General features: G+C 46.1%; 1 pseudogene across 1 annotated transcript in view; it reads right to left on the reverse strand.

Moving 5' to 3' along the window:
- Window positions 1-24,056, reverse strand: part of LOC311121377 — a 197,607-nt pseudogene extending 173,551 nt beyond the window's left edge. Inside the window, exon 1 of the transcript in view lies at window positions 23,925-24,056. The product of the transcript in view is annotated as an uncharacterized misc_RNA (transcript). The remainder of the gene's footprint in view (window positions 1-23,924) is intronic.
- Between the last annotated feature and the right edge of the window lie 237 nt (window positions 24,057-24,293).

Below are 24,293 nucleotides of genomic sequence, written 5' to 3' on the forward strand. Positions count from 1 at the left end.
CGTCACCCTCCTCTGGACATCCTGGTATTGGCCGGACAGTGCACTGTCTTAGCGAAAAGTAATGGTGGCCAACATTGGCTAAGGACGTGAGGGTTTATGTCTCCTCCTGCTCGGTGTGCGCTCAGTGTAAGGCGCCTAGACACCTGCCCAGGGGGAAGTTACAACCCCTTCCCGTTCCACAACGGCCGTGGTCTCACCTCTCGGTAGACTTTGTCACGGACCTTCCCCCCTCCCAGGGGAATACCACCATTCTGGTCGTTGTGGATCGGTTCTCTAAAGCCTGTCGTCTCATCCCAATGCCGGGTCTCCCTACTGCCCTACAGACTGCTGAGGCTTTGTTTACCCATGTCTTCCGGCACTATGGGGTACCCGAGGATACAGTGTCTGATCGGGGTCCCCAATTCACCTCTAGAGTCTGGAGGGCGTTCATGGAACGCTTGGGGGTCTCGGTTAGCCTTACCTCGGGTTTCCACCCTGAGAGTAATGGGCAGGTGGAGAGAGTGAACCAGGATGTGGGTAGGTTTCTGAGATCATATTGCCAGGACCGGCAGGAGGAGTGGTCGGGGTATATCCCCTGGGCGGAGATTGCCCAGAATTCTCTTCGCCATTCTTCTACTAATCTGACCCCTTTCCAGTGTGTGTTGGGGTATCAGCCGGTTCTGGCACCATGGCATCATAGCCAGATCGAGGCTCCTGCGGTGGATGAGTGGTTTCGGTGCTCGGAGGAGACATGGAACGCTGCGCATGTACATTTGCATTGGGCTATCCGTCGGCAGAAGGCGAGCGCCGATCTCCACCGCAGTGAGGGTCCAGTGTACGCACCTGGAGATCGAGTCTGGCTCTCGACTCGAAACCTGCCCCTTCGCCTGCCCTGCCGGAAGCTGGGTTGGCGGTTTGTGGGGCCATTTAAATTCCTGAGGAGATTGAACGAGGTATGTTACAGGTTACAACTGCCTAATGATTATCACATTAAACCCTCGTTCCATGTGTCTCTCCTCAGGCCGGTGGTAGCTGGTCCACTCCAGGACAATGAGATACTGGAGACTCCTCCGCCCCCACTGGACATCTAGGGGGCTCCGGCGTACTCAGTCCGGTCCATCGTGGATTCGAGACGTCGGATGGGGGGTCTGCAGTATCTCGTGGAGTGGGAGGGGTACGGCCTGGACATTTTAGATCCCTCCCTCCTGACGGAGTTCCACCGGAGTCATCCCACGCGCCCTGCTCCGCGTCCTCCTGGCGGTCCTCGAGGCCGGGGTCGGCGCATGGCTGGAGCCGCGCGTCAAGGGGGTGGTACTGTCACGGATGCCGCCGAGGCTGCTCCTCCTCCTTGCTCGGGCAGGCTTCAGCGTTCGTCGTCCCCGGAGTACTAGCTACTACCGTTTGATGTTTCGATGTTTGTTTTGTCATGTCTAGTTAGTGCACCTGTTTCGTATTCTGTATTGATTATGTCACCTATAAGTTCCCCTATGTTATGTTTGTATCTTGTGTGTTATTGTTCCACCTGTCGTGTATGGATAGGTTCAGTGCCTTGGCTCAACGTTGTTGTTTTACGCACTCCGCGTATTTTGACTCTTCGTGTTGTTTTACGCACTCCGCGTATTTGTTCGCCTCAGTGTTTTGAGGCCGTTTATTTTGTGTACTATTTCAAGTGTAGTAAAGTCGTCTTGACTTATCCTCTGTGTCCTGCGCTTGACTCCAACACCGCATCCACATCAGCACACTCTGACATTCATAGTGTCAGTATATTCATAGAGTGTCAGTATATTTATAGAGTCAGTATATTCATAATGTCAGTATATTCATAGAGTCAGTATATTCATACTGTCAGTATATTCATAGTGTCAGTATATTTTGAATTGTACTGAATTGTGTATCCCCACAAGGTTAGTTATACTAGACTGTGTGTGTGTGTCTGTGTGTATGTCTGTGTGTGTGTGTGTGTCTATGTGTGTGTGTGTGTGTGTCTGTGTGTGTCTATGTGTGTGTGTGTGTGTGTGTGTGTGTCTGTGTGTGTCTATGTGTGTGTGTGTGTCTGTGTGTGTCTATGTGTGTGTATGTGTCTGTGTGCATCTATGTGTGTGTGTGTGTGTGTCTGTGTGTGTCTGTGTGTGTCTTTGTGTGTCTCTGTGTGTCTGCGTGTGTCTGTTTCTATATCCACTTGTGCATGGAAGTCACTGTGTCTACTGCTTTACACCAGCTCCTTTCCTCTGAAGTCATACCCTTATGGTTCCAATGTGACCCAGGTGGTGTGTGTGTGTGTGCAGTGGTGTAAAGTACTTAAGTAAAAATACTTTAAAGTACTATTTAAGTAGTTTTTCTTGGTATCTGTGTCAGTATATTCTTAGAGTGTCAGTATATTCATAGAGTCAGTATATTTATAGTGTCAGTATATTCATAGAGTGTCAGTATATTCATAGAGTGTCAGTATATTCATAGAGTTTTTAGTATATTCATAGTGTCAGTATATTCATAGTGTCAGTATATTCATAGAGTGTCAGGGTAAACAGAGCTAGGGCTTGCGTTCAGACTCCAGATTGATGATTTGATGCAGTAATGCATTTGGAATACGTTTAGTAAACCAAAACAGACGAGACAAGAGGTTCTCAGAATGTGATAGACCCGACTAACAGAGGAACTATATTATGAACCTGCTGCTTCTTTCTGAGTAACAGGTTTGGCCAAAAGTGACAGATTATTCAGAACTGATTAGGGTTGGAGAATTCCTGGACCCAGGAGGGAATAAGCACGAAATCCGGAATCATCCAACGAGGAGTTCTGGAAAACCAGGGAATTAATTGAGTGTTCCTGGAATTTTGCAACCCTAGAATTGATAGACAAGACTTCGTGCAAGGTTTAATTTGATCATACTCTAGAAGGAGAGGTGTAATCTTTATAGAGTAGCTATCTATGGAATAGATTAGGTCATTAAGTATATCATTATCTAATTACCTGTAGTCAATCAGTACTTACATCCATAGCGTTTAATTAGCTTTAATCTTGCTGTATTTGGAAAGCAGAACTAAAAATCTTGTACAACCTAGCAACCATACCAAATACGCTATGTTATGCTATTTATTTGTGCCAAAGTTATATGTACTTCAGCCATTACTGTAAAGACAGTCTATAAAATGCACACATGTAAATACAACATGACCAATGTCTCCTGCTGAAATACATACATTTACATTAATCCTCTACCTGAAAGGAAACACATGCACTGAATGCACAAAGTGTAAGATAGCTGAAGTAATGATTTTCGCCATATCTTGGAAATATGCACATGGGTGCAGATAACTTCAAACAATAGGGAGCTTATTTTTTCTCTCTCTCCTTCTCTCTCTCTCCTTCTCTCTCTCCCTCCTTCTCTCTCTCTCTCCTTCTCTCTCTCGCTCCTCCACACGTCCTTGCTGCTGCATCTCCTCATCCTGCCCAGTGAAGTGAGAGAAATAGGAGAGAGAGGAAGAGAGAGAGAGAGAGAGAGAGAGAGAGAGAGAGAGAGAGAGAGAGAGAGAGAGAGAGAGAGAAAGAGAGTGATATGGATAGCAAGAGAGTGATGATAGAGGGAAAGAGAAAAGAGAGGATGAGAATATAAAACAGGGCTCTCCAACCCTGCTCCTGGAGAGCTACCCTCCAACCATGTTCCTGGAGAGCTACTCTCCAACCCTGTTCCCGGAAAGCTACTCTCCAACCCTGTTCCTGGAAAGCTACCCTCCAACCCTGTTCCTGGAGAGCTACCATCCAACCCTGTTCCTGGAGAGCTACCCTCCAACCCTGCTCATGGAGAGCTACCCTCCAACCCTGTTCCTGGAGAGCTACCCTCCAACCATGTTCCTGGAGAGCTACCCTCCAACCCTGCTCCTGGAGAGCTACCCTCCAACCATGTTCCTGGAGATCTACTCTCCAACCCTGTTCCTGGAAAGCTACTCTCCAACCCTATTCCTGGAAAGCTAACCTCCAACCCTGTTCCTGGAGAGCTACCCTCCAACCCTGCTCCTGGAGAGCTACCCTCCAACCCTGTTCCTGGAGAGCTACCCTCCAACCCTGTTCCTGGAGAGCTACCCTCCAACCATGTTCCTGGAGAGCTACCCTCCAACCATGTTCCTGGAGAGCTACCCTCCAACCCTGTTCCCGGAGAGCTACCCTCCAACCCTGTTCCTGGAGAGCTACCCTCCATCCCTGTTCCTGGAGAGCTACCCTCCAACCCTGTTCCTGGAGAGCTACCGTCCAACCCTGTTCCTGGAGAGCTACCCTCCAACCATGTTCCTGGAGAGCTACCCTCCAACCATGTTCCTGGAGAGCTACCCTCCAACCCTGTTCCTGGAAAGCTACTCTCCAACCCTGTTCCTGGAAAGCTACCCTCCAACCCTGTTCCTGGAGAGCTACCATCCAACCCTGCTCCTGGAGAGCTACCCTCCAACCCTGCTCCTGGAGAGCTACCCTCCAACCCTGTTCCTGGAGAGCTACTCTCCAACCATGTTCCTGGAGAGCTACCCTCCAACCCTGCTCCTGGAGAGCTACCCTCCAACCATGTTCCTGGAGAGCTACTCTCCAACCCTGTTCCTGGAAAGCTACTCTCCAACCCTGTTCCTGGAAAGCTACCCTCCAACCCTGTTCCTGGAGAGCTACCCTCCAACCCTGCTCCTGGAGAGCTACCCTCCAACCCTGTTCCTGGAGAGCTACCCTCCAACCCTGTTCCTGGAGAGCTACCCTCCAACCATGTTCCTGGAGAGCTACCCTCCAACCATGTTCCTGGAGAGCTACCCTCCAACCCTGTTCCTGGAGAGCTACCCTCCAACCCTGTTCCTGGAGAGCTACCCTCCATCCCTGTTCCTGGAGAGCTACCCTCCAACCCTGTTCCTGGAGAGCTACCCTCCAACCCTGTTCCTGGAGAGCTACCCTCCAATCCTGTTCCTGGAGCGCAACCCTCCTGTAGGTTTTTCCCTCCAACCACAGTTGGAACTAACCTGATTCACTTTATCAACCAGCTAATTATTTGAATCAGGTGCGCTAGACTAGGGTTGGATCGAAAACCGGACGGTAGGTCTTCAGGAACAGGGTGGAGTGAAAACCTACAGGACGGTAGGTCTCCAGGAACAGGGTTGGAGTGAAAACCTACAGGACGGTAGCTCTCCAGGAACAGGGTTGGAGTGAAAACCTACAGGACGGTAGCTCTCCAGGAACAGGGTTGGAGTGAAAACATACAGGACGGTAGCTCTCCAGGAACAGGGTTGGAGTGAAAACATACAGGACGGTAGCTCTCCAGGAACAGGGTTGGAGTGAAAACCTACAGGACGGTAGCTCTCCAGGAACACGGTTGGAAAGCCCTGCTCTATGTGCTGTGGCCAGTATTGTGGGACTGAACAGGTTGCTGTCAGTTTAAAGATGACTGTAATAAAAGTTACCAAGAAGATGGATCAGGTGATTTTGGCTTTCACACACACACACACACACACACACACACACACACACACACACACACACACACACACACATACACACACATTGCCTTGAATAATAACCCCCCAAATAAGTGCCGACCCACCCCTCTGCTGCCCCCTCACCCCCTCACCCACTGTCCCCCCAAACCCCAGCGTACTTAAACAAACGTACCATACATCGTACTTCACCCCACACTCCATACAGCCTACTGCGCCCCATACAGTCTACTGCACCCCAGAAAGCCTACTTCACCCCACACCCCATTCATTCTACGGCACACCACAACCCATATATCCTACTTCACCCCACACTCCATACAGCCTACTTCACCCCATACAGTCTACTGCACCCCATATGGTATACTGCACCCCATAAAGCCTACTTCACTCCATACAGCCTACTTCACCCCACACTCCATACAGCCTACTTCACCCCATACAGTCTACTGCACCCCATATGGTCTACTGCACCCCATAAAGCCTACTTCACTCCATACAGCCTACTTCACCCCACACCCCATACATGCTACGGCACACCACACCCCATACAGTCTATTGCACCCCATATATCCTACTTCACCTCACACCCCATACATCCTACTGCACCCCATAAAGCCTACTGCACACCACACTCCATACATCCTACTTCACCCCACACTCCATACATCCGACTTCACCCCACACTCCATACATCCTACTTCACCCCACACTCCATACAGCCTACTTCACCCCATACATTCTACTGCACCCCACACACCAATAATCCTACTTCACCCCACACTCCATACAGGCTACAGCATGGCAACAGCAGCCCCGCAAAATACAACTTCAATTCCCCATCTCTCTCTCTCACACACTATCTCTGCTAGTGTCCGCTACTATCTCCCTGTCTTCAAATTCAAATTCAAGCTGCTTTATTGGCATGAAAAACATTGCGTCAATATTGCCAAAGCAACAATGTATACAATAAACATTGTAATAAAATAATGCAGAATAGTAATATAAAATGGTAGTAAATACAATTTTTTTTTTTATGACAACAATAAAATGGTAACGGTCAATAGAAGAAGTATAGTATATATAAAAGGCTAAACATGGGAAATGAAACTATAACTAACTTATAACTAACTAACTGTCATCCGCACCATTACATCAGTACTACAACTACCATCATCATTACTACTACTACTACCACCACCATCACCATCATTATTATTATTATTAATTTTTTTTTTTTTTTCACCTTTATTTAACCAGGTAAACCAGTTGAGAACAAGTTCTCATTTACAACTGCGACCTGGCCAAGATAAAGCAAAGCAGTGCGATAAAAACAACAACACAGAGTTACATATGGGGTAAAACAAAACAAAGTCAAAAATACAACAGAAATACATATATATACAGTGTGTGCAAATGTAGCAAGTTATGGAGGTAAGGCAATAAACAGGCTATAGTGCAAAATAATTACAATTAGTATTAACACTGGAATGATAGATGTGCAAGAGATGATGTGCAAATAGAGATACTGGGGTACAAATGAGCAAAATAAATAACAATATAGGGATGAGGTAGATGGGCGGGCTAATTTCAGATGGGCTGTGTACAGGTGCAGTGATCGGTAAGGTGCTCTGACAACTGATGCTTAAAGTTAGTGAGGGAGATAAGTGTCTCCAGCTTCAGAGATTTTTGCAATTTGTTCCAGTCATTGGCAGCAGAGAACTGGAAGGAATGGCGGCCAAAGGAGGTGTTGGCTTTGGGGATGACCAGTGAGATATACCTGCTGGAGCGCAGACTACGGGTGGGTGTTGCTATGGTGACCAATGAGCTAAGATAAGGCGGGGATTTGCCTAGCAGTGATTTATAGATGGCCTGGAGCCAGTGGGTTTGGCGACGAATATGTAGTGAGGACCAGCCAACAAGAGCGTACAGGTCACAGTGGTGGGTAGTATATGGGGCTTTGGAGACAAAACGGATGGCACTGTGATAGACTACATCCAATTTGCTGAGTAGAGTGTTGGAGGCTATTTTGTAAATGACATCGCCAAAGTCAAGGATCGGTAGGAGAGTCAGTTTTACGAGGGCATGTTTGGCAGCATGAGTGAAGGAGGCTTTGTTGCGAAATAGGAAACCGATTCTAGATTTAACTTTGGATTGGAGATTCTTAATGTGAGTCTGGACGGAGAGTTTACAGTCTAACCAGACACCTAGATATTTGTAGTTGTCCACATACTCTAGGTCAGACCCGTCGAGAGTGGTGATTCTAGTCGGGTGGGCGGGTGCAAGCAGCGTTCGGTTGAAGAGCATGCATTTAGTTTTACTAGTGTTTAAGAGCAGTTGGAGGCTACTGAAGGAGTGTTGTATGGCATTGAAGCACGTTTGGAGGTTTGTTAACACAGTGTCCAATGAAGGGCCAGATGTATACAAAATGGTGTCGTCTGCGTAGAGGTGGATCTGAGAGTCACCAGCAGCAAGAGCGACGTCATTGATATACACAGAGAAAAGAGTCGGCCCAAGAATTGAACCCTGTGGCACCCCCATAGAGACTGCCATAGGTCCAGACAATAGGCCCTCAGATTTGACACATTGAACTCTATCTGAGAAGTAGTTGGTGAACCAGGCGAGGCAGTCATTTGAGAAACCAAGGCTATTTAGTCTGCCAATAAGAATGCGGTGGTTGACAGAGTCGAAAGCCTTGGCCAGGTCAATGAAAACGGCTGCACAGTACTGTCTATTATCAATCGCGGTTATAATATCGTTTAGGACCTTGAGCGTGGCTGAAGTGCACCCATGACCAGCTCGGAAACCGGATTGCATAGCGGAGAAGGTACGGTGGGATTCGAAATGGTCGGTGATCTGTTTGTTGACTTGGCTTTCAAAAACTTTTGAAAGGCAGGGCAGGATGGATATGGGTCTGTAACAGTTTGGATCTAGAGTGTCACCCCCTTTGAAAAAGGGGATGACCGCGGCAGCTTTCCAATCTCTGGGGATCTCAGACGTTACGAAAGAGAGATTGAACAGGCTAGTAATAGGGGTTGCGACAATTTCGGCGGCTAGTTTTAGAAAGAAAGGGTCCAGATTGTCTAGCCCAGATGATTTGTAGGGGTCCAGATTTTGCAGCTCTTTCAGAACATCAGCTGTCTGGATTTGTGTGAAGGAGAAGCGGGGGGGGCATGGGCAAATTGCAGCGGAGGGTGCAGAGCTGGTGGCCGGGGTAGTGGTAGCCAGGTGGAAAGCATGGCCAGCCGTAGCAAAATGCTTGTTGAAATTCTCGATTATTGTAGATTTATCGGTGGTGATAGTGTTTCCTAGCCTCAGTGCAGTGGGCAGCTGGGAGGAAGTGCTCTTATTTTCCATGGACTTTACAGTGTCCCAAAACTTTTTGGAGTTAGTGCTACAGGATGCAAATTTCTGTTTGAAAAAGTTAGCCTTTGCTTTCCTAACTGCTTGTGTATATTGGTTCCTAACTTCCCTGAAAAGTTGCATATCGCGGGGGCTATTTGATGCTAATGCAGTACGCCACAGGATGTTTTTGTGCTGGTCAAGGGCAGTCAAGTCTGAGGAGAACCAGGGGCTATATCTGTTCTTAGTTCTGTATTTTTTGAATGTGGCATGTTTATTTAAGATTGAGAGGAAATTACTTTTAAAGAACAACCAGGCATCCTCTACTGACGGAATGAGATCTATATCCATCCAGGATACCTGGGCCAGGTCAATTAGGAAGGCCTGCTCGCTGAAGTGTTTTTGGGAGCGTTTGACAGTGATGAGGGGTGGTCGTTTGACCGCGGACCCGTTACGGACGCAGGCAATAAGGCAGTGATCGCTGAGATCCTGGTTGAAGACAGCGGAGGTGTATTTAGAGGGTAAGTTAGTCAGGATGATATCTATGAGGGTACCCATGTTTACGGATTTAGGGTTGTACCTGGTAGGTTCGTTGATAATTTTTGTGAGATTGAGGGCATCTAGTTTAGATTGTAGGATGGCCGGGGTGTTAAGCATATCCCAATTTAGGTCACCAAGCAGTACGAACTCTGAGGATAGATGGGGGGCAATCAATTCACATATGGAGTCCAGGGCACAGCTGGGGGCTGAGGGGGGTCTGTAGCAAGCGGCAACAGTGAGAGATTTATTTCTGGAAAGGTGGATTTTTAGAAGTAGAAGCTCAAACTGTTTGGGCACAGACCTGGATAGTATGATAGAGCTCTGCAGGCTATCCCTACAGTAGATTGCAACTCCACCCCCTTTGGCAGTTCTATCTAGACGGAAAATGTTATAGTTGGGGATGGAAATTTCAGAATTTTTGGTGGTCTTCCTAAGCCAGGATTCAGACACTGCTAGAACATCAGGGTTGGCGGAGTGTGCTAACGCAGTGAATAACTCAAACTTAGGAAGGAGGCTTCTGATATTTACGTGCAGAAAACCAAGACTTTTACGGTTACAGAAGTCAACAAATGATAGCTCCTGGGGAGTAGGAGTGATACTGGGGGCTGCAGGGCCTGGGTTAGCCTCTACATCACCAGAGGAACCAGAGGAACAGAGGAGGACTAGAATAAATAAAGACTCCAGCCACCCTAGTCATAGACTGTTCTCTCTGCTACCGCACGGCAAGCGGTACCGGAGTGCCAAGTCTAGGTCCAAAAGACTTCTCAACAGCTTCTACCCCCAAGCCATAAGACTCCTGAACAGCTAATCATGGCTACCCGGACTATTTGCACTGCCCCCCCACCCCATCCTTTTTACGCTGCTGCTACTCTGTTAAGTATTTATGCATAGTCACTTTAACTCTACCCACATGTACATATTACCTCAACTACCTCAACTAGCCGGTGCCCCCGCACATTGACTCTGCAACGGTACCCCCCTGTATATATAGCCTCCCTACTGTAAGGGATCGGGGGTTGGCTGGGTCTAGACAGAGTCTGACACTTCCCCGATCTACAGAGAGGGGGAGTCATCAGACTCGATCTGGTTCACCTGAGTTCTGAGCACACCTGTCCATAATTAGGGTAGGATATAAGGTGTGCTCAGAGGTTCAGTCGGTGCGAGGTATTGTTCCTTTGTGACTTGCTAAGCGTTTTGTTCCGAGAGAGAGAGAGAGTTTGTTGTTTTTGATTACCCGTGTATCCGACCTGTGCCTTGTTGTTTGACTTCCCGAATTGCTTAATCCTCTACTTGTCTACCCCAGTGATTACCGTTCTCTGATCCTGTGCCTGTGACCTCGACTACGACTAAGCCCGCTCCTTTGGTACTTCTGCCTGTCTATGCCTGGCCCGGTTTTGACCACAGCCCGCCCGACCACGATTAAGCTATTCCCTTGTCTGTACTCTAATAAAGCATCGCTATTCTGCAATTGGATCTTACCACTCTGTCCGAGTATTCATTACAGAATACCTCGCCATTACCATGGATCCAGCGGAATTACAGAGGCGATGGGAGATACAGGAGAAACGCATGGATGAACTCCTACAGCTACTCGACGCTGGTGCAGCGGAAGGCACCACCCCGAGTACGGTCAGTCCTCGTCATGCACCTCCGATTTCTATACCGACAAGGTACGACGGGGAACCTGGCAAATGTCAGGGGTTTCTACTCCAGATGTCCCTGTATGTGTCGTATAATCGTACTATGTTTTCCGATGACCGTAGCAGGGTGGATTTCATGATTTCTCTGCTAACGGGAAGAACACTGGATTGGGCTACTGCGCTTTGGGCAGCTGAGGTCCCCGAGTTGAATGCGGAAGTTCAGTTCAAGAGACTGTTTCAAGAGGTGTTCGACCACCCAGTATCTGGGCGTAGTGTGGGAGACCAACTATGCGAACTTCAGCAGGGCCGTCGCACAGCAGCCGACTACGCTTTAGAGTTCCGTACTATAGCAGCCGGTAGCGGATGGAGCGAAACTGCTTTGCTCACAGTTTTCCGAAGAGGGCTGCGCAAAGACGTACAGACTGAGTTGGCTTGTCGAGGAGATATCACTGCGCTACATGAGTTTATCAAAATAGCCATCTTTATTGATAATCTTATAGTGCAACACAAGGCATCCACAGTCCGGGAGCCCTCGATCACTGGTCCTATGCAATCGACAGAGCGGAGGAGAGAATCTGAGGAGGAACCTATGCAACTGGGACGGTCACCTCTACCAGGTTCGGTGAGACAACAACGTCGGCAAGACGGACTATGCCTGTATTGTGGTCAGGCGGGTCATTTCGTTCGTCAATGTCCGGTACGACCTAACCGTACCCCAGGATATCGCCTCGGAACTGTCAAACCGGTGAGTGAGACTCCAGTGTTGAACATTACATCTAAACAAATGTATGTGCCTGTCACCTTATCTGTCGGAGAGAAAGTGCGCAGGTTGGAGGGACTTATTGATTCCGGAGCGGCTGCCAGCTTTCTGGATATGGGTCTTGCTGAGGAGTTGGGAGTTCAACTTATCCCAATTCAACCTCCCCTGAGAGTCAACGCGCTAGACGGTGAGCCCATGGGCACTGGGTTCATTACGCACCGTACCGGGGAAATCAAGTTACAAGTGGGCTCCCTGCACCATGAGAACATCATTCTGTTCGTCATCTCCGCCCCATGGGAGCCGCTAGTCCTTGGCCACCCCTGGCTCGTTACCCATGATCCGGTCATCTCCTGGAAATTTGGCGATATCACGGCTTGGAGTGAGGTATGTAGGGCTGAGTGCCTCATTTTACCTTGCAAAACGTCTACTGTGGAGGATGCGAAGGGTGCGGTGTCTACTGTTGTTCCTACAGAGTACCAGGATTACGCGCAGGTGTTCTCCAAGGAGAGGGCTTCTGTGCTACCACCGCATCGGGCCTGGGATTGTGCAATTGATCTGCTATCCGGGGCTACCCCTCCTCGCGGACGAATCTACCCTTTGTCTCAGCCGGAACGGGAATCAATGAGCAAGTATATTGATGAGGCACTTCAGCAAGGGGCCATTCGCCCATCTACGTCTCCCGCCGCATCCACTTTTTTCTTTGTTAAGAAAAAGGATGGCGGACTTCGTCCTTGCATAGACTATCGAGGTTTGAACGATATCACCATAAAAAATCGTTACCCCCTTCCTTTGATTCCAGCGGCCCTCGAGCAGGTGGGGCAAGCCTCCATCTACAGTAAACTGGACCTCAGGAGTGCGTACAATCTGGTGCGCATTAGAGAGGGGGATGAATGGAAGACCGCCTTCATCACCCATCGAGGACATTATGAATATTGTGTTATGCCCTATGGACTTACTAACGCGCCCTCTGTGTTCCAGGCATTCATGAATGACATTTTTAGGGACTTGATTGATCGTTTCGTCATAGTGTACATTGATGACATCCTAATCTACTCTAACTCTCTGAGTGAACATGTGTCCCATGTACGACAGGTTCTGGACCGACTCCGCCAACACTCTCTGTTCGTGAAGGCCGAGAAGAGTGAATTCCATGTCACGAAGATTTCCTTCCTTGGGGCCATACTCACTCCCGACGGGGTAAGACTGGATGAATCCAAGGTACAAGCTGTACGAGACTGGCCTCAACCCCAGACGGTGAAAGAGCTTCAGAGATTCTTGGGGTTTGCCAATTACTATAGACGGTTCGTGCGTAATTTCAGCACCACCGCAGCCCCCCTGTCGGCGATGACCAGCCACAAGGGGTGTGGTCTGAAATGGACGGAGGGGGCAGTGCGGGCCTTTGAGACATTGAAACAACGATTTACCACCGTTCCCATTTTGTGTCAGCCGGATCCTACGTTGCCGTTCATCGTGGAGGTGGACGCCTCGGAGGTTGGAGTTGGAGCCGTGCTATCCCAGCGCCAAGGTGAGCCGCCCAAATCACGACCCTGTGCTTTTTTTTCTAAGAAGCTGAATCCGGCCGAGCAGAACTACGACGTGGGAAATCGTGAATTGCTGGCGGTGAAGTTAGCACTGGAGGAGTGGAGACATTGGCTGGAGGGAGCAGCTCATCCGTTCCAAGTGCTCACGGACCACCGCAATCTGGAGTATCTTCACAGTGCTAAACGACTGAACTCCCGACAGGCAAGGTGGTCTTTGTTCTTCAACCGTTTCCAATTCACTGTCTCTTATATTCCCGGGTCCAAGAATTGTAAGGCGGACGCGCTTTCCCGACGGTTCGAGCGCGCTGACAGGCCGGTTGAACCAGAACCTATCCTCCCCATGAGTTGCCGTGCCGGCCCTGTGAGGTGGGCTATCGATGACACGATTCAGGAGAGCCTACAAGCGGAACCAGCCCCTCCAGAAACCCCGGTGTCGAAGGTGTTTGTACCAGCTTCGCTTCGACCTCAACTGATGGAATGGTGCCACACGTCGCTAGGATCTGGTCATCCCGGAATCACTCGAACTACTCGACTCATCAGTCGAAAATACTGGTGGGAGTCCCTCACAGATGACGTCCGAGACTACATATTATCCTGCCCAGTTTGTGCTCAGTCCAAGGCGCCTCGAGCACTACCGGAGGGCAAGCTGATGCCATTGCCAACTCCTCAACGGCCCTGGTCGCACATCGCGATGGACTTTGTTACCGACCTACCAGAATCAGAGGGCCATACTGTAATTCTCGTGGTCATCGATCGATTCTCAAAGATGTGTCGGTTAGTACCCATGACCCGTTTACCTAACGCCACTCAGATGGCGGAGACTATGTTTAACCAGGTGTTCCGGCAGTTTGGTGTTCCAGAGGATATTGTTTCCGACCGGGGACCCCAGTTCGTATCCCGGGTTTGGAAGGCCTTCTGCGAACGCTTGGGTATCTCGGTGAGCCTCACCTCCGGATATCATCCCCAGGCCAATGGGGCAGACCGAACGGCTCAACCAGGAAATTGGGAAGTATCTACGGCAACAATGTTCGCGGCAGCCGCAAGAGTGGAGCCGATTCCTTCCTTGGGCAGAGTATGCTCAGAACTCACTCATTCACACCTCCCTACGTCTAACGCCCTTTCAGTGTGTTCTAGGGTATCAACCACCCCTGTTCCCGTGGGATACCGCACCCGGGATGGTACCGGCAGTGGACGAGTGGTTCCGTCGGAGTGCGCAGGTCTGGGAGACGGCCCAACAACATCTCAGTCAAGCCTCACAGCAGCAAAAGACCTATGCCGACCGAAGCCGGAGACCTACTCCAACTTATCAAACCGGACAACGAGTGTGGCTGTCTACCCGAGACCTGCGGTTCCGACGGAGCTGCAAGAAGCTCCAACCCAGGTACATTGGTCCTTTCAAAGTTCAGAGACGTATTAACCCTGTCACCTACCGTCTGTTACTCCCTCGACACTACAGGATAAACCCTACGTTCCACGTCTCCCTGCTGAAACCTGTTCATTATAGCCCGATGTATCCACCAATCGCTCAACAACCTACTACACCACCTTTGGAGGATGAACAGGACACCACCTATACAGTCCACGAGATACTGGAGTCTAGACGGAGACGAGGGGGCATCAAATATCTCGTGGACTGGGAGGGATATGGACCGGAGGAACGGTCCTGGGTTCCTGCTAAGGACATACTAGACCCCGCTCTCAAGGTCACTTTCCACGCTGAACACCCAGATCATCCCGGACCCCGACCCAGAGGAAGACCACCCGGTAGAGGTAGAAGGCCGTCAGGAGCCGGCCCTGGGGAGGGGGATACTGTAAGGGATCGGGGGTTGGCTGGGTCTAGACAGAGTCTGACACTTCCCCGATCTACAGAGAGGGGGAGTCATCAGACTCGATCTGGTTCACCTGAGTTCTGAGCACACCGGTCCATAATTAGGGTAGGATATAAGGTGTGCTCAGAGGTTCAGTCGGTGCGAGGTATTGTTCCTTTGTGACTTGCTAAGCGTTTTGTTCCGAGAGAGAGAGAGAGTTTGTTGTTTTTGATTACCTGTGTATCCGACCTGTGCCTTGTTGTTTGACTTCCCGAATTGCTTAATCCTCTACTTGTCTACCCCAGTGATTACCGTTCTCTGATCCTGTGCCTGTGACCTCGACTACGACTAAGCCCCCTCCTTTGGTACCTCTGCCTGTCTATGCCTGGCCCGGTTTTGACCACAGCCCGCCCGACCACGATTAAGCTATTCCCTTGTCTGTACTCTAATAAAGCATCGCTATTCTGCGATTGGATCTTACCACTCTGTCCGAGTATTCATTACACCTACTGTCACTTTATTTTACTTCTGCTCTTTTTTTTCTCAACACTTTTTTTGTTGTTGTTTTATTCTTACTTTTTTTGTTTAAAATAAATGCACTGTTGGTTAAGGGCTGTAAGTAAGCATTTCACTGTAATGTCTGCACCTGTTGTATTCGGCGCATGTGACCAATAAAATTTGATTTGATTTAATTTGGAATAAGGATACGACTAAAGGCTTTAAGAACTGGTCTTCTAGTGCGTTGGGTACATAGAATAAAGGGGGCAGTTCTCCGGGCGTTGTAGAAAAGATTCAGGGCATTATGTACAAAAAAGGATATGGAAGGATATGAGTACAGTTCAGGTAACCCTAAGCGTTGGGTAACAATGAAAGAGATAGCGTCACTGGAGGCACCGATTGAGCCGGTCTCGGCGTGTATGGGGGGTGGAACAAAGGAACTATTTGAGGCAGTTTGAGAGGGACTAGGGGTTCTACAGTGAAATTGTATAATAAGAACTAACCCAAACAGCAATAGGCAAGGCATAATTGACATGGGAGAGAGGCATAAAGCAGTCACAGGTGTTATTAGAGAGAGCTAAGACAACAACTGGAAATAGCGATATCGTTTGGGCTAAGGCTAAACAGAATAAACAGGACAGGGTACCGTGTAAAGGAACAGTCCAGCAGGCATCAGCTGTGCAGCTGAGTGATCATAAGGTCCAGTGAACAGCAATATGTGAGTCCGAGAGCAGTTCAAATTGGTGCTTCAGCACAGCTAGCAGGGAGCACAGTTGTAGTTTGCGTGTGCTAGCGGGCCGGGGCTGGCAGATGGATCTTCGTGGTCGTCGCAACGGGAAGCCTGTTGAAACCACATCAGAATATTTCGTCGGCAAACCAGTCGTGTTGGATCGGCGGGGCTCAGTGTCAACACTAGGAGGTCCCGTCCGGTTGACAGAGAGGTAGATAGCCGGGAGATGGGCCTGAGGCTAGCTCAAGGCTAACTGGTGCTTGCTATAGGGCAATGGTAATTAGCCAACAACAGGTTGCAGCTAGCTAGCTGGTTGCGATGATCCGGCGCTAGGGTCCAGTGATTCCGGCAGAAAGTCCAATAAGCTCTGGGTCGATAGCACGCTGTGCAGACTGGCCGACGAATTGTCCAGGCTAGAGCTAGAGCTGGCTGGTGGATAGTGTAGGCCACGGACAGTGATGAAGATGCTAACGGTGACTAATAGCAAGTAGCCATTCAGTTGCAGCTACACTAGCTACACTAGTTTCAGCTTAAGTTTCTTGATGAAAGTTATAAAGAAATAATAGAATCCTTTCCACGTTGGGTGAGGCGGGTTGCAGGAAAGTATATTTAGTTAAAGAATGAAAAGTAAAAATTGAGAAATATATACAAAAATAGACAAAAAAACAAGACACGGGATATTTACACAAGGACAATGAATAAAAGCGACCGCACTGCTACGCCATCTTTAAACTGTTATCATTATCATCACCCCTACTACCCGTACCACTATGTGGAGAAATAATCACAATAATAATACTAATAATAAGTAAGTTACTACTTACTATGCAGATGTTATTATTCAGTGTCTCTCAGGCTATGGGAGGCAAATACATATTTGGCTGCAATAGGAGCTGTTGCTCGTTCGCCCATTAGTATTTTATGTTTTTCCTCTGGGTTTAATAAGTTAAAATTGGGAATAAATGTAGTAATTTCTGTGAAGAATGAATCTCTTGGTGAGGAACATTTCTCACAGTGCATCTCTGTTTCTACCTCCCCTGTTGTGCAGTGACCACATACACGCTCCTCTTTGGGTCGCCATGTCTTTTTATGTCTGCCGGTTTCTTTCTATTGCCAATTGGTGGTCACTCAGCCTGTACTTGGTAAGGATCTGTCTCTGCTTCGTATCTCTGACAGAGTACAAATAATCAGCCAATTCATATTCTCTGTTTAGGGCCAGATGTCAATTTAGTCGGCTTTGGGATTTTGTTTAGTTTTTACAATGTTGTAAATATGAGTCCTTTGATTGGTTCATGATTTAGTTTATTTTAATTATTTCTTTTGAAGCAGTGCTGGTGTCAGCTTGGTTGGTTAGATCCAACACCAGCTGACTGAGAGGGCTCTTGGGTTTGAAGTGCTTTAAATTGGAGACTTGAATTTGGACTTGAATTTAGGTGTAGACAACATTTTAATTATATTTTTTTGTATTTTCATTACCACTGGAAAGTGGCCCAATTCTGCTCGACATGCATTAGTTTGAGTATTTCTTTGGACTTGTAGAATTTACCGACAGAATTCTGCATGTAGGGCTTCAATTGGATGTTTGTCCAGTTTATTGAGTGGCCCCCAAACCTTACTTCCGTAAAGAGCTATTGGTAGGATTATGCTGTCAAATATTGTTGATTTTGAATAATTTCATTTTTATTGCTTACAATGCTCTGCAGGCTTTTTCTTTGAGTGCATTCACTGCCATATTAAAGTTTCCCGATGCAGATATGGTCAGACCAAGGTATGAGTAATTTTTTGTCTGTTCAATTGTGGTGTTGTTCAAGATGAATTTATGTTGTGTTTCTGACATCTAGTTTTTTCTGGAAAATCATGATTTTAGTTTTTATTTATTTACTGCCAGCGCCCAATTATGGCAATATTGCTCTAGAATATTAAGGTTCTGTTGAAGACCTTCTTTGGTTGGTGCTAGAATAACCAAATCATCAGCATATAGCAGGTATTTTACCTCTGTGTCAAATAGTGTGAGTCCTGGGGCAACAGAATGGTCCAACATGTCTGCTAATTCATTGCTATAAATGTTGAAAAGGTTTGGACTCAAACTGCAGCCTTGTCTCATACCTCGACGTTGCGAAAATAAATCTGTTCTTTGGTTTTTGATTTTTATTGCACACTTGTTTTCTGTGTACATACAGTTCATTTTATTCATACACCTTACCACCAAGCCCACTTTGGATAATTTTGAAGAACAGACCTTCTTGCCAAATAGAATTGAATGCTTTTATAAAGTCAATAAAGCAAGCAAAGATTTTGCCCTCTTTTTTTTGGTGAACGTGTTTATTAATTAGTGTGTGTAAGGTGTATATATGGTCAGTAGTGGAATGGTTGGGGAGAAAGCCAATTTCACATTTACTTATTAAATTTTTTTCTTGAAGAAAGGTCAAAATGCTACAGAAAACCTTTCCCAAGTTGCTGTTTACGCAGGTTCCCCTGTAATTATTGGGGTCTGATTTGTCTCCACTTTTGTGGATTGTTGAGATGAGCCCCTGGTTCCAGACATCAGGAAAGCAGCCAGAAGTTAGTACCATGTTGAACAATTCAAGCACAGCATTTTGCATCTCAGGTGTGCTGTTTTTCAGCATTTCATTTCTCATGTTATCTAGACCACAAGCCTTCTTTGGTTTTATAGATTGTATCTTTTCATTTAGTTCTTGTTGGGTTATTGGGTAATCTAACGGAGTTCGGATGTTTTTATTGACTGATTCAAGGATGTTAAAAAAAAAAAAAAAATCTAATTGGTTATGTTGTAAGTCTTTTTGTTGGATGTTTTGTATAGATGATCAAAATAAGTTTTCCAAATTCCTTAATCGTGTATGGCTAATTCTTGTGGCTTTGTTGTGCTTAAATTGTTCCACATGTCCCAAAACCGATTTTGGAAATTGTGTTTTCAATTTCATCAAGTGTCTAATTGGTATAATTACATTTCTTGTGTTTCAGTATATGTTTATACTGTTTTAGAGTTTCAAAGTATTCATAGCGTAGCTCTGGGTTGTTTTGCTGCTTATGTTTTTCATTTGACATTTGTCTTATGTGTTTTCTAATTGTTTTACATTTGTCATCAAACAATTTTTCTGAAACTTTTTTTTGTTTGTTTTTTTCTGATGTTGCATTTCTTTGGTTTCTCAAATTTGCTTTTGATGCTGCTTTTTGGAATATGAAATTGATGTTTCGGGTAGCCGAATTGAGTTATTGAAGACCTGTATAGAGTTCATCATTACATTTGAGTTCAATGTTTCAATTAATTTTTCTGCACTGTTTGGAGCCCATCTGTACGATTGGTTCATGTTGTAGAGTTTATTGGGCTGTTTTTATTCATTTATTTGTATTGCTGGTCAATTTCTTCAGAAACATGTTGATCTGACTGTGATCTGACGATGTTGTCTGTGGTCTGACAGTGAATGCGCTAATGGAGGAGGGGTCCAGGTCAATGATGGCATAATCGACTACAATTGTCCCAAGAGCTGAGCAGTAAGTAAACCGACCTAAAGAGTCTCCTCTGATTCTACCATTAAGCATGTACAGGCCTAAGGCTCAACAGAGATGCACTAACTCCTTCCCGTTTTTGTCCAGTATTTGGTCAGGACTGTTTCTATTATTTATAATACGGCTACTGCACAAGGAGGGGTGTCCAAATATGTGGTGGTTGCCTCCCGCATCAGTGTAGTCAGGCTCAGAACCTGTTTTCGCATTGAAATCTCCACAAATAAGCACTTTACTCTCTGCCTGAAATTGAATCATTTCTGTATGGAGATTGTCAAAAAACTGATCATCATAATATGATGAATATGAAGGAGAAGCGGACCCATTTTGTTAGGTTACAGCCTTATTGTGAAATTGATTTAATCGTTTTTTTCCCCCCATCAATCTACACACAATATCCCATAATGACAAACAAAAGCAGGTTTTTAGAAATGTTTGCAAATGTATTAAAAATAAAAAACTGAAATATCACATTTACATTAGTAATCAGACCCTTTACTCAGTACTTTGTTGAAGCACCTTTGCCAGCGATTACAGCCTTGAGTCTTCTTGGGTATGACACTATAAGCTTGGCACACCTGTATTTGGGGAGTTTCTCCCATTCTTATCTGCAGATCCTCTCAAGCTCTGTCAGGTTGGATGGGGAGCGTTGCTGCACAGCTATTTTCAGGTCTCTCCAGAGATTTTAGATTGGGTTCAAGTCTGGGCTCTGGCTGGGCCACTCAAGGACATTCAGAGACTTGTCCCGAAGCCACTCCAGCGTTGTCTTGGCTGTGTGCTTAGGGTCATTGTCCTGTTGGAAGGTGAACCTTCGCCCCAGTTTGAGGTCCTGAGCGCTCTGGAGTAGGTTTTCATCAAGGATCTCTCTGTACTTTGCTCCGTTCATCTTTGCCTCAATCCTGACTAGTCTCCCAGGCCCTGCCGTTTAAAAACATCCCCACAACATGATGCTGCCACCACCGTGCTTCACTGTAGGGATGGTGCCAGGTTTCCTCCAGATGTGCCACTTGGCATTCAGGCCAAAGAGTTCAATCTTGATTTCATCAGACCAGAGAATCTTGTTTCTCATGGTATGAGAGTCTTTAGGTGCCTTTTGACAAACTCTAAGCAGGCTGTCATGTGCCTTGTACTGAGGAGTGGCTTCCGTCTGGTCATTCTACGATAAAGGCCTGATTGATGATGTGCTGCAGAGATGGTTGTCCTTCTGGAAGGTTCTCCCATCTCCACAGAGGAACTCTAGAGCTCTGTCAGAGTGACCAAGGCCCTTCTCCCCGATTGCTCAGTTTGGCCGGGTGGCCAGCTCTAGGAAGAGTCTTGATGGTTCCAAACTTCTTCCATTTAATAATGATGGAGGCCACTGTGTTCTTGGGGACCGTCAATGCTGCAGAAATGTTTTGGTACGCTTCCCCAGATCTGTGCCTCGTCTGGGAGCTCTACGGACAATTCCTTCGACCTCATGGCTTGGTTTTTGCTCTGACATGCACTGTCAGCTGTGGGATCTTATATATAGACAGGTGTGTACCTTTCCAAATAATGTCCAATCAATTGAATTTACCACCGGTGGACTCCAATCAAGTTGTAGAAACATCTCAAGGATGATCAATGGAAACAGGATGCATCTGAGCTCAATGTCGTTTCTCATAGCAAAGGGTCTGAATACTTATGTAAATAAGGAATATCTGTTATTTATTTTTAATACATTTTCTAACATCTCTAGAAATCTGTTTTTGCTTTGTCATTATGTGATATTGTGTGTAGATTTCTGAGGATTTTCTATTTATTTAACCAATTTTAGACTAAGGCTGTAACGTAATAAAATCTGGAAAAAGTCAAGGGGTCTGAATACTTTCCGAAGGCGCTGTATATATATACATAATTGTCACAATAGATTGTACCTTTGTTAAATTTTAGCCAAATGTGGTTTGTACCTTCATTTCATTCAGTGCTAAGTCCTGTTTATGCCAAATGATGATTCCACCTGAGTCCCGGCCCCGTTTAACATTTTAATGTTTGATTGATGGTAGTAAACTTTCTCTATAGCCTAAGGGACACTGAGTATCTATGTCTCCATGACACCATGTTTCCAGTAGGATTATGATGTGCTGTCCCTTTATGTTTTTAAGAAATTCTGGATTTGTTGTTTTAGAACTAAAATGCGAAGAGTATAGGCCCTGGATATTCCAAAAGCTGATAGTTAATGAATTCATTTATAATAAGTGATACTCACTGGTTTGAGTAAAGTACATAGACATAAAAAAATATATACAGTGAGGGAAAAAAGTATTTGATCCCCTGCTGATTTTGTACGTTTGCCCACTGACAAAGACATGATCAGTCTATAATTTCAATGGTAGGTTTATTTGAACAGTGAGAGACAAAATAACAACAACAAAAATCCAGAAAAACGCATGTCAAAAATGTTATAAATTTATTTGCATTTTAATGAGGGAAATAAGTATTTGACCCCTCTGCAAAACATGACTTAGTACTTGGTGGCAAAACCCTTGTTGGGAATCACAGAGGTCAGACGTTTCTTGTAGTTGGCCACCAGGTTTGCACACATCTCAGGAGGGATTTTGTCCCGCTCCTCTTTGCAGATCTTCTCCAAGTCATTAAGTTTTTGAGGCTGACGTTTGGCAACTCAAACCTTCAGCTCCCTCCACAGATTTTCTATGGGATTAAGGTCTGGACCTTAATGTGCTTCTTCTTGAGCCACTCCTTTGTTGCCTTGGCCGTGTGTTTTGGGTCATTGTCATGCTGGAATACCCATCCACGACCCATTTTCAATGCCCTGGCTGAGGGAAGGAGGTTCTCACCCAAGATTTGACGGTACATGGCCCCGTCCATCGTCCCTTTGATGCAGTGAAGTTGTCCTGTCCCCTTAGCAGAAAAACACCCCCAGAGCATAATGTTTACACCTCCATGTTTGATGGTGGGCATGGTGTTCCTGGGGTCATAGGCAGCATTCCTCCTCCTCCAAACACGGCGAGTTGAGTTGATGCCAAAGAGCTCCATTTTGGTCTCATCTGACCACAACACTTTCACCCAGTTCTCCTCTGAATCATTCAGAGGTTCATTGGCAAACTTCAGACGGGCCTGTATATGTGCTTTCTTGAGCAGGGGGACCTTGCGGGCACTGCAGGATTTCAGTCCTTCACGGCGTAGTGTGTTACCAATTGTTTTCTTGGTGACTATGGTCCCAGCTGCCTTGAGATCGTTGACAAGATCCTCCCGTGTAGTTCTGGGCTGATACCTCACCGTTCTCATGATCATTGCAACTCCACGAGGTGAGATCTTGCATGGAGCCCCAGGCCGAGGGAGATTGACAGTTATTTTGTGTTTCTTCCATTTGCAAATAATCGCACCAACTGTTGTCACCTTCTCACCAAGCTGCTTGGCGATGGTCTTGTAGCCCATTCCAGCCTTGTGTAGGTCTACAATCTTGTCCCTGACATCCTTGGAGAGCTCTTTGGTCTTGGCCATTGTGGAGAGTTTGGAATCTGATTGATTGATTGCTTCTGTGGACAGGTGTCTTTTATACAGGTAACAAACTGAGATTAGCAGCACTCCCTTTAAGAGTGTGCTCCTAATCTCAGTTTGTTACCTGTATAAAAGACACCTGGGAGCCAGAAATCTTTCTGATTGAGAGGGGGTCAAATGCTTTTTTCCCTCATTAAAATGCTAATCAATTTACAACATTTTTTACATGCGTTTTTCTGGAATTTTTTGTTGTTATCTGTCTCTCACTGTTCAAATAAATTTACCTTTAAAATTATAGACTGATAATTTCTTTGTCAATGGGCAAACGTACAAAATCAGCAGTGGATCAAATACTTTTTTTCCTCACTGTGTATATATATATATATATATATATATATATATATATATATATATATATATATATATATATATATATATATATACATACATACATACATACATACATACATACATACATACATATACATACACATACATATACTGTACATATAGCCATCACTACATATATAATTATTATTATAATACCAGTGCAAATAAAATTAGGAATAGTTGTAAACAAATGATAATGTAATAAGATTGCACAAAAATAAGAACAATGCAATACAGTGCAATCTGCCATTCCTTTGTGTGTGTGTGTGTGTGTGTGTGTGTGTGTGTGTGTGTGTGTGTGTATGTGTGTGTGTGTGTGTGTGTGTGTGTGTGTGTGTGTGTGTGTGTGTGTGTGTGTGTGTGTGTGTGTGTTTGTGTGTGAGAGTGAGAGTGAGAGTGAGAGTATGAGTGAAAGTGTGTGAGTGTGAGTGTGTGTGAGTCAATTAAAAGGTCTGTCTAATCCAGTAGTCTGCATATTAGATGCAGTAGTTGGCGCACCTCTCCAATCTCTGATAGTTCTAGCTGTCTTTTGCCAGAGGTTACCTCAGCATATGTAGGATCTGAATGATACATGGGGTGGACTGCATAATGTGGTCCACTTCTC

Source organism: Coregonus lavaretus, assembly GCF_964263955.1.
Source record: "Coregonus lavaretus genome assembly, contig: HAP1_SCAFFOLD_658, whole genome shotgun sequence".
NCBI classification, from domain to species: Eukaryota; Metazoa; Chordata; class Actinopteri; order Salmoniformes; family Salmonidae; genus Coregonus; species Coregonus lavaretus.